Source organism: Phyllostomus discolor, chromosome 4, assembly GCF_004126475.2.
Source record: "Phyllostomus discolor isolate MPI-MPIP mPhyDis1 chromosome 4, mPhyDis1.pri.v3, whole genome shotgun sequence".
Lineage (NCBI taxonomy): Eukaryota > Metazoa > Chordata > Mammalia > Chiroptera > Phyllostomidae > Phyllostomus > Phyllostomus discolor.
The window spans coordinates 48,815,461-48,827,463 of NC_040906.2; the positions used below are offsets into that span (position 1 = coordinate 48,815,461).

The 12,003-nt window shown below is 38.7% G+C and overlaps 1 protein-coding gene across 2 annotated transcripts in view; it reads left to right on the forward strand.

Annotated features, from left to right (window-relative positions):
• The window catches only part of CHN1 (chimerin 1), a 158,341-nt gene that overhangs the window by 74,504 nt on the left and 71,834 nt on the right, over window positions 1-12,003 (forward strand). The window lies entirely within an intron of this gene.

Consider the following 12,003-nt stretch of genomic DNA (forward strand, 5'->3'; position numbering starts at 1 on the left):
GCATTCATTGGTTGATTGATTCTCATATGTGACCTGACCAGAAGTCCAACCCACAACCTTGGTCTTTTGGGATGATGCTCTAACTAACTGAGCTACTGAGCCAGGGCCAGAATTGTGTACTTTAAGTCATTACAGTTTACTTTATATAAATTACACATTAATAAATTGATTTTTAAAGTCAGGGATTTTTATGATGCATTTTACATAGTCATTTGCTTATTGTTAGGGAATACTAGGTAATAAACTTAAAGGTATATACTTAACCAAGTTTAGGCCTGCCTCTGCTCATCTACAGTAATGTTCCACTTGTCTGGACCTCAAACTGTTGGCAACTTCAAGTCTCCAGAATATGGTCAGAAGCTGGAAGTCAGTGTGAAATGCCTCTGAGTGGCTAAATAACTGCCCCAGGGCCCATGTGTTCATTGCAAAGGAATGCTCAGTAATCCGCATTATAATCTATTTAATAGCAGTCTATATAAAATATTAATCAGGCATTTTGTCTTTTTTCCAATCTTATAGCAGGTTAAAAGTAGCAAATTAGAAGTTGAATACAGGTGGTACCCTGCAAAGAGGTTTTTAAAAAATATTGCTAGATTCAAGAACTATAAGTTCATAACAAGCAAAATAGAGACAGACTCACAGATAGAGAGCAGGCTGACAGCTCTGGAGGGGGTTGGGAGGGTGGAGGGATGGGGCAAGAAAGAAAAAAAGGAGAAAACTCATGGACACTGACAACTGTGTGGTGACTGCAGTGGGGTGGGAGGTGGGGGGAGGTGGAAGAAGGTATGGGGGGGATAAATGGTAATGGAAAAATACAATAAAAAACTGTAAGTTCAATAATTGGGGGCAGTGTAGATCAGGGAAAGGTGAGTCAATACACTAATAACCTCTAGAGTGTTTCTGTATTCAGACACTCAAATTTTAGTAGTAGTATACTCATGATAACAAACCTGAATCTTCAGGTTAAAATTGTAGTTTGTCTGTGACTCTGAGAATTGTGTAGTTTATACAGAAATGATTAAGTAAAAGCATTTTGTTATTTAAAGGAATTAAGTAGTAGCAATCTGGAAAATATATAGAGCGTCTGGCACAAATAACATCCCTTTTTTATTACAAAATCATAAGCATGTAATTCTGTAATACAACAATATCACACTCAAGCACACCATATGACATTTTAAGTGAAATGTTCAAATTAAAACTATAAATAATTACACCCACATTATTACCCTACCAACCACACTCAAACAGACTTTAGTTCTTCCAGACCCATATATCAGAGGTGTCAAACTCATTTTCACCAGGGGCCACATCAGCCTCGTGGTTGCCTTCAAAGGACTGAATGTAATTTTAGGACTGTATAAATGTAACTACTCCTTAACAGTTAAGCGACAGCTCGGCACTGCCCCTGGGTAGAAACAAGGTGCCGGGCTAGATAAAACAAGGTGGAGGGCCATATTCAGCCTGTGGGCCTTGTGTTTGCCACCTCGGCTGTATATGAATGTATGGATTTGTTTTTATAGCACACACACACACACACACACTTTTATACATGTATAGAACTCTGCCAGGACTCACACACATACATAGCTCTGTGCTCTTGTAGACTTCAATGGCTTTTTATCCTGAGGTAGTAGACTCATGAAAACAAGATTTTAATAAGCTTTTAGTGAGACTGATCACCAACTCTTGCATAAGCCAAATCTGTTGTGAATTATACAAATATATTGATAGTCTCTGGACCTCTCCTGGTTTCAACAAGATTATAATGTGTGCACAAACTTTATAAGTAAACATACTTTTACTTACTGAATTAAGTAAGTAAATATGGACAAAATATTGTGTCTCTGATTTAATGAAAACAGGATAGTGGAAGTTACTCTGGGTCACTGCCTTAGAAAAAGTGTTTCCCATTCATTCACTCCCAGTTGTAACTACAGAAAGCAATATCATGTTACACAGCTCATCACATGAAGAGCATTACAGTTCTGTAAATGACACATTCTGCATCATGATCATCATTTTTTAAAAATTATTCCCAACATAGGTCTAGTAATCTCAATTTTGGAAATCCTGTAACTTGCATATATATATATAGAGAGAGAGAGAGAGAGCACTTTTTTATTGTTACATTTAGCTGGCCTACTTAAGGGAAGGTATTAATGAAGTCTTTACTAATTCTATTCAATAGCCATTTACTTAGGGCCTAATATGTGCCCAGTGCTGTGCCAGTTTCTGGTGCTTTTAAAAGTAAAATAACTGATTCTTAAGGGCTCAGGGTGTGCTAACATGTTTAGACTTTTTCTTATAGACACTAATACACTATTAACAATTTTCATGAGGGAAAACAATGTCAGAGGCTCTCTCTTGGAATAAATTTTAGCATGTGTAGGCAGAATGGGTGAGTTTGCATAGATTCAGAAAGACCAATCAGTAAATAAAAGTTGCAGTATAGAGGAGATTGCAGAGTCTCAGATAACTGTGAAAGTTTGGCAGGGCTGACTTGTGTGGTGGTGGTGAAGGAATGGTTTCTGAAGGGGAAGAGCAGCTGCGAGGATCGGTAAGCTTGGCTGGGCACCCGTTGCACTGGCCGTGCTTAGGGAGGCCTGGGAGAGCAGTGGGCTGAACTCACGTCGGGCTGGGAGGCCGTCCGGGAGAGACCATAAAGCAGTCCTTACCAGTGGAGAAAAAGAACCATTTTACTTTAAACAATGAATTGGGTTTTTTAACTTTTGTTTAACCTGTCTGTTTTACTGTTGAGGAACTTGAACCTCTCAGTTGCTGTATCTGTAATTCAGATTAGACTGGTATTTCCCAAACTTTAAACCACATAGGAACACCTTGGGATCTTGTGTTAACAATGCAGATTCTGAACCTGAAAGTTGGGGGTGGTGGCACCCAGGGGCCTGGATTTCTAATAAACATTACCAAAGTGATGTTCTTTAAAAAATTTATATTAAGTTCTGTAGTGTGAAACACTTGAAGGGATTCTGTTTCTGATGGCTTTTCTTGCAGACTAAGATTGTTGACTGTCATCTGGATGTTCTATTCTCTGCTCTTGTTTTTTTAAACAAATTTATTGTAAAATAAAACATGCAGAAAAATATGTAAAGCATAAATACATTTTAAAAAGTGATTACAGTCCTGGCCTGTGTGGCTTAGTTGGCTGGAGCGCTGTTCTGTACGCCAGAAGGCCACAGGCTCCGCCCCTGGCCGGGGCACGGATGGGAGGCAGCAACTGATGTTTCCCTCTCACATCAGTGTTTTTTCCTTTCCCCCTCTAAAATCAATAAACATATTAAAAATTATAAATAAAATAAATAAAAATTTATTACATTTAAATTCATGTTAACCTATATAATCCCTAGTACATCAAAATATAATAGTAGTTAGAAATTCCATTTCCCTTTTTGTCATTATCTCTACCTTTCACATTATAGTTAACCACTGTATTCCCTGTATAGTTATCTTATACATGTTTACTTCACAGTCTTAACACACATATATACATTCCTATAAAATGGCATTGAATTGTGCCTACCTTTAGGTTTTATATAATTGAACTACACTGTACATTTTCTTTTGTGAGTTTTTTCCCCCAGCATTTAAAGAATTCTTTCATGTTCTTGAGTGTATGTTTTCCTGCTATGTAGTATTTCATTGTATTAGCCAGGGCTCTCTAGAGAAACAGAATCAATAGGGTATGAGTGTGTAAGTGTGTGTGTGTATTGAAAGATGTTTATTATAAGGAATTGGGTCACGTAATTGTGGAGGCTGGCAAGTCCAAACCTGTGTGAGTGGGCAGACTCGAGACCCAGGATAGCTGATGGTGCATATGAAGTCAAAAGGCAACCTGCTGGGTAATCCCCTCTGCTCAGTGAGGTCAGTCTTTTTGTTTAGGCCTTCAACTGATTGGATAAGGTCCACCCAGTTAGGGGGAGCATCTGTTTTTCCCAGAGTTCACTGACTCAAGTATTAATCTCATCTGAAAACACCCTCCAAGTTGATATATAAAATTGACCAACACGGCTCTGGTCGTGTGGTGGTTGCAGCATCATCCTGTACACCAAAAGGTTGCAAGTTCAATTCCCAATCAGGGCACATACCTGGGTTGCAGGTTGGAGCCCCAGTCAGGGTGTGTATAGGAGGGAACTGATTGATGTTTCTCTCTCATCAATGTTTCTGTCTGTCTCAGATCAGTGAAAGCATATCCTTGGGTGGGGCTTAAAAATTAATCAACACAGTATGTAGACCACAATTTTTTTTTAACTGGGAGTTTATGTAGTTCCTAGGTTTAGGCATTTTGAGCATTGCTGCTTTCTGTGTGTGTGTGTGTGTGTGTGTGTGTGTGTCCCAGTACACATAGTCACTCATACTCTTTGGGGTGTTACCCAGGACTGCGGGGTCCTGGGTATGCATTTATTCAACTTTACTAAAGAAGATAAAAACCTTTGTGCCAAGCAGTATGCCAGGTGTTGATTATATCAGACATTCTGTACTCTTGCCACTGCTTGGTGTTGTCGGACTTGTTGAATGTTGCCATTCTGGGGATTTCACTTGCATTTACTGGACTCCTGTCTGTGCACCCTTTCACATTTACTCTCATGATGTGGGCATATTTTTGTTTATTGTGTAAGCTACTGTTCTTCAGTTATGGTGAATTTTCCTGAATTGCCTCTGGTTTCTTACCCTTCTATTTTCTTGATTCTCTCTTTCCAGAGCTCCTATTATGTAGATGTTGGACTTCCTGATTGCTTCTCTGTCATGTTTTTTCTCTTGTATTTTTTCTCTTTTTGTCTTTTTTCTCTTCTTGAATATGTTATCAGCTTTATTTTTCATTTATTTTAAGGTTTTCATTTATGATACATTTTCGTGTTTTTTTACTTATATTTCTATGTATTCTATATCCATGTCTTTTTTACAGCATCCTAATGTTTCTTGGTAAATCCTTAAGAATAGAAATAGGAAACATTTTACTTTTGCTCTGATGAACATACTAATGATTAAATTTTTTTCATCTCTTTGCATGGTTTGTTTCCTTTAGCTTGCTTTAATTCTCTTTTTCCTTCATGAGGGAGATTTTCCTTCGATGTCAAGTGGTCATTGGCTAGTGGCTCATTGAAATTCATTTGACGCTGAAGAGTTGACTGGTGGTCCTGAGAGCTTGCTAGAAGCCTACTGAGTGTCGTGTGAGATCTCTATTCTGAAGACTTTTCCGTTGGGCTGATCACATTTCCCAGAGAAGAGTCTTCCACTCTCTTGTCAAGAAAGAAACAAGTCTTCTGAGAACCTGGTGGGGAAAAGACATGGAGGTCTCATCTTCAGCATTTAAAACTCTCAGTTAGTTTTCAGGATCGTACCTCAGACTTCGACTTTCTCCGGTGTTCCTCAGTTTAGCTTTCTTTGCTTTATCCTAGGCAGAAAGCAGAACTTGTCTTCCACCAGAATGGGGGAGGAGTGGTACTGGGGACAGGATGGGGAGGGTGGCGGACAGACCATCAGCTAATCCTTCTATGTCAGTTCCAGAGCTGCCTGGCGCCACTTCTGGAGCTTTAGGTACTGGTTTACTTCTTTCCTGAAGGGGATTTACCCTGATAAGGGAGTATCATGAGTTCACATGTTTTCATACTTTTGCCCACTTTACCATCCAAAATTATGTAGCATTATAGACAAAAGTATCCTAATAAAAGTTTTAGATGTAGAAGTATTTAAAAATTGTATATCGCCATGTTCTCTCATCCTTAGCTTTTTTTAGTTAACCCATCTAAATTCTCTTCCTAGTGTTTAAGTGACTGCCTCATCATAGTCTTGTCTTGATTTTATCCTTTCTTCTAAGGGTATGTTTAGATGAATTTATAAGATATTTGTATTTCACCATTAGATTAGCTTCTTTGACTCTGATAAACAATATACAAATATAAATAAAACTGTTTGATGGTTTCTGGAAATAGTTCTAACACTTTATTGTTAAATTAGACAAGTGTGTTGTATATGCTTTGTTTTCTGTTTGTTAACAGAAAACATCTGTTAGCATGGAGCTTTCCTTTGAAGAGATACTTCCAGATACTTTGGCCCAAATCAGAACTAATTCTTGGTTTCAGAAAAAGTAAAGTATAATCCCAAAGGCTATTTTTTATACATGTTTTCATCACTTTGTACCTCTGGAATAAATTTTTTATGAGTATGATTTACTTGCTAAAAAATAGAAAGGGTGCTATTAAGGTTTTTGTTCACTTTTTAAAGTTAGATTTTAGAATTATATATTTTGAAATTCTTCTGAATGCAACTGGGCACAGCATTAAACATTTCTTAAAAGCATGAAAATCAAATCCTGGAACCCTGGAGAAAAAGACAATCTTTCAAAAATATGGCAATTATAACAGTAGCAGTTGAAAGCAGATTATCCCAATGTGTGTGTGTGTGTGTGTGTGTGTGTGTGTGTTAACTGTAGTGCCATTTGGAAATGATTCATCTTGTTCCACCCTGTCTGGGTGAGAGTTTGGGCCTGTATAGTTTCAAACATGTTCAACAAAGAATAAACAGCTATTTAAAAGAAAGGGCAGCCCTGGTCAATGTGACTCAGTTGGTTGGAGTGTCATCCTGTGACCAAAAGGTTATGGGTTTGATTTCTGGTCAGGGCACATGTCTAGGTTGCAAGTTTGATCCTCTATCCTTGATTGCTGGTCCGGGAACACATGATCCCCAGTCCAGGCATGTATGGAGGCAACCAGTTGATGCCTCTTCTGTTGATGTTTCTCTCTTTCCCTTTCTCTCTAAAAGCAATGGGAAAAATGTCTTTGGGGAACTTCTGGTCAAAATGGAGGCTTAGGTAAACATGGCTCACCTCCCCATTCACCTCCACATACAACTAAACTACAAAACAACTAGAACCTAGAACCGTCAGAAAATCAAGCTGTGTGGAAGTCCAAGAGCCAAGGAATTAAAGAAGTCACATTCATCCAGATGGGCAGGAGGGGTGGAGAGGCAGAACAAGCAGTCCCATACCCACATGTGGTAGATAAAAATTGGAGGGATACCTTGGGAGTGAAAGATCCCAGCCCCAAGCTAGACCGCACAGCCCAGGGTTCCAGCGCCAGGAAGATAAATCCCCATGACTTCTGACTGTAAAAACCAGTGGGGCTGGGGCAGCAGAAGAAATGACAGGATTCTCAAGCATCTCCTCTTAAAGGGCCTGCAGGGAACTTAGAACTTATGCAGAATCACACCCTCTGGGCTCTAGCACCAGGGCAGCAGCTGGAAGGGCATACCGGGAGAAACTGAAGTGTCCAGCATCAGGGCAAGTGCCAGGGGACAGCTTCTTTCTGGATGGAACTTCAGAACTCAGGCAGCAGCATTGTCACCTTTCTGAGCCCTCCCCCACACAGAGCCACAGATCAGTTGCACCTTATCCTGACTCCATCCACCTGGTTCACCTGGGTTGCCCCACCCTGGTGATTACCTAAGGCTGTGCCCCATCCAACTTTCCAGTGTGCTACAATAGGTCATGCTACTAGGACAGGGCATCAAAGCAGCTCTTCCTAATATATAGAAACGTATACAGGGAGGCTGCCAAAATGTGGAGACAGTGAAATATAGCTCAAATGAAAGAACAGAACAAAACTCCAGAAAAGGAACTAAATGAAATGGAGGTAAACAATCTATCAGATGCAGAGTTCAAAACACTGGTTATTAGGATGCTCAAAGAACTCATTGGGCACTTCAACAGCATAAAAAAAAGACCCAGGCAGAAATTAAGTTTACACTAAGGGAAATAAAGAAAAATTTACAGAGAACCAACAGTGAAGTGGATGAAGCCAAGAATCAAATTAGTGATTTGGCATGTAAGGAAGAAAAAAAAACATTCAATCAGAACAGCAAGAATAAAAAAGATATTAAAAAGAAAACAACAAGGATAGGCTAAGGGGATTCTGGGACAGCTTCAGACGTAGCAACATTCGAATCATAGGGGTGCCAGAGGAAGAAAAAGAGCAAGAAATTGAAAACTTATTTGAAAAAATAATGAAAGAAAATTTCCTTGATTTGGTGAGGGAAATAGACATACAAGTCCAGGAAGCACAGAGAGCCCCAAACAAGTTGGACCCAAAGAGGACCACAGCAAGAGACATCATAATTAAAATGTCAAGGTTAAAGAGAGAATCTTAAAAGTAGCAAGAGAAAAGCAGAGCATTACCTGCAAAGGAGTTCCCATAAGACTGTCAGCTGATTTTTCAAAAGAAACTTTGCAGGCAAGAAGAGACTGACAAGAAGTATTCAAGGTGATGAAAAGCAAGGACCTACCACCTAGATTACTCAATCCAGCAAAGCTATCATGTAGAATTGAAGGGCAGATAAAATGCTTCCCAGACAAGGTAAAGCTAAAGGAGTTCACCATCACCAAGTCATTATTATATGAAATGCTAAAGGGACTTGTTTAAGAAAAAGATCAAAATTATGAACATTAAAATGGCAATACATACATAATTATCAACAACTGAATCTAAAAAACAAACTAAGCAAATAAGCAGAACAGAAAGAATTATGGAGATCATTTGGAGGGTTATCACTTGGGAGGGAGTGGGGAGAGAATGGGGGAAAAGGTACAAAGAATAAGCATAAATGGTAGATACAAAATAGACAGGGGGAAGTTAAGAATAGTATAGGAAATGAGGAAGCCAAAGAACTTATATGCATTTTCTTTTTATAGAAAAAGAAAATATTCCTATAGAAATGGAGAGAAAAAATGATTTAGCTTTAACAGTTTTTACAGATCAGTAGTCTGCAGTCTGTAGAGTTCAGTAGTCATCACTAGATCCATTTCATGTGTCCTGCTTTCAGTATGAGTGTATTTAGTGGCCTTTCTCCTTTTCCTTCGGAGACCTAATCCCACCGCACAGTGGAAGGCTGTCCTTGCTTCTCTCCTCCTGCCTTTGCACTCTGCTGTAGCCCACTCTGTTTAACGAAGTAGGAGGCACTTATTCAGGGACACCAAAAGAAAAAGAGCTTTGTCGAAAGAGCTCTTCCTTGCCTTTTGGACTGTTAAATCAATTTACACAGAGATGTCACTACACAACCAGTGTTACTGGTTATTTACTGAACCCCTTCCTATGCATATTTTTTAATTTTAATTGTTGTTCAAGTACAGTTTTCTCCCCTTTACCCCCATCCCAGCCCATCCCCCAGCCCTCCACACCTCCCTCCTGTCTCCACCCCTCTTTGTTGTTGTCCATGTGTCCTTTATACTAGTTCCTTCAAACCCTTCCCCCCTTCCCCTGAAATTCCTATGCATATTTATTGAGTATCTTTTCTGTTTTACTTTATTGTTTGATAACTCAATCTGTAACTCTCTGTAATGGCCTAAGCTAAGAAAGAGAAAGGTAACTACCATTCATTGAACCTACTGTGTACTTAGCTTGGACTTATATATTCTTATGTCATCCTCACAGCCATACAGTGCAGGGTGATGTTATTCCTGTTTTCAGGATGCAGAATCTGAAGAATGGTTTCCCCAAAATCACTCAGCTAAGAGGTGGCAGGTCAAGGATTTCAAATTAATTTGCCTGATGCCAAAGCCTACAGCTTTCTATTAAACCCAGGCCCTGCCTGCCCCCAGCCACACCCCATTCCCGACCGCAAGGGTGCTTTGTATCTAGACAGAAGCAGCCAGCGCTGAGTCCTTATGCCAGGTCAAGCATGTGTGCGCTGAGATGTTACTAAGCAGTGAGTTTCTTGGTTTTCACAGTGTGAGGGAGATAGTAGGTTCACTTGGTGTTGTGAATCATTGTATAGAAATAAAACTTTTTGATACAAGAACAAACTTGCATACATTTTTAAATCACTTTTTAGAAATCACTCTAAAGGTGAACTTTTTAAAATTCAGCATTACATTTTGCCTTTGTATTGACTTGTTTTTATGTTTATCTGTTTCTTGAGCTTATCAAGGAAACAGGAACTTTATTATGTATGAGCTACCTAATATTTAACATTGTCCCTGCGTGTCTTGTTAAATGTTTATCAAATAAATGACAGTCTGTGAGTCATAAACTTTTATAAGGAAGGATTCTTTCTTTGCCTTTATATTTGGCATCTCCCTTATATGGGTCTTTTTTATAGAATAGACACATCCATTCACCACCTCTGCTCTAAGATTCTCTGTCGTGCCTTTCAGATCAAAGAAGGGCAAATGTCTCTTGTCAGTCTGGACTGTGGTGCCATCCTTTATGTAACTTCCGAAGTAAAAGAGAGGACAGTATGGAGCAGGCGAAGAAGGCATATAGTTCCTTTAGTGAAAGTAATATAATTTTTCTTTAAGAAAATAATAAGTCCAAAATGGAAATTCATATTTTTGTCCTTTGAGGTTAAGTTTTAATCAACCTATATTATAAGTTATTTTAGTTATCTGATCCACTCCCTTAAGACTGGAAGTTTGGTCTGAAAGTCTAGAGCTGCAGTGCAGGCTGAGACAGAATTGGGAGTCATGCAGAGTCTCTGAAGCTACTGTGAGGAAGAGAAAGGACAAACTGCTTAGTCTTTTTCACCCAATAATCCAGAGGTAGACAGGAACTCCTCTCCTTGGACGGGTTAGAAATAGCCCCACTGTCAGGTACCAGGAAGTCTAACCCAGACTCTAGTCTTTCAGTCCAGTCATTCCAACCCAGGTGAGGCCAGTTCAGAGTCACCCTCACCTCCACCTGTGCTCCCATACCTCTCAGATTTCAGAAGACAGTTCAGTAACAAGTGCCTGCCACCATTGATTGGAGGGTCTTTGCATGCTTTACCCATTGTGGAATACCTGTTGCAAAATCCTAAGTCCCTGTAGGAGTAAAATGATCTAATCCCTCTAATGGTGAAAGGCCTCTGAATACAACTGAAATATGAAGGGACTTAATGTTAAACAATGTTATGAGTGTTTATTGTTATAAGAATTTATGAAAACTGTGAAGTGGCTTTCCATGTTGATTTCTCCAGATAATGACTGGCAAAGAGGAAATAACAAAGCAGTATGTTAAGCTGAAAGAAACTTTCATATTTAACTTTGATGTAGAAATTATACCTTCTAATTTTTTAGACTTACAATGAAATTTACTTAGGGGAAATACATCTTTAACATTAGAGAAAAATGGACAAAGGGAGAGTAGAATTATATGAATCATTCACTTGAATGTGAATCAAATTTAATTGCTTCTAAAGAACTAAAAATTAAATAAATTTTACTTTAGAGAAAGGGCCAACATGGATAGAATGTTAGGTTTTAAAGAGGAATTTTAACAAATATTTTATTTATTTATTTTTTGAGAGGGTAAGGGAGGAAGAGAGGGAAAGAAACATCAATGTGTGGTTGCCTCTCACACGCCCCCTACTGGGGACCTGGCCCACAACCCAGGCATGTTCCCTGACTGGGAAATGAACCAGTGACCCTTTGGTTCACAGGCTGGCACTCAATCCACTGAGCCACACCACCTAGGGTAGAATTTTAGGTTTTAGATTGCATGATTATTAAAGTCTAATTTGAACTACAGAAACAGATACCACAGGACATTATAAAAAATAACTTTGTTAACTTTTTAAAGGGCACATTAAAAGTAAAATCTTAACTTTCTAACTCCTGTCCTTTTAGAATGAAACCTATAGCAGAATAATATTTTGCCTAAGTTTGTACTTCTATTTAAATACTTTAATTTAGTATTAAAGAGGGTATTACTTTAGTATCTTAGTTTGCCTTGTTCTGTGTATTTTTAACAATGAAATTAAATGTATTTTTTATGATTTGTTTAGTTTTTAATTAGGTATACTCGAGATTACCTTTGGGAGACCACAATGCTAGTATTATTAACAATGAAATTAAATGTATTTTTATGATTTTTTAGTTTTTAATTATGTATACTCAAGACTGCCTTTGGGAGACCACCGTGCTAGTCGTGGGTGCCTATTGGTGTCAGCTTTTACTGAAGTCAGTGCGTGTTCTTGTCTTTGTCTGGCAAGGACATGGGCGTAGTCATGCCAGCT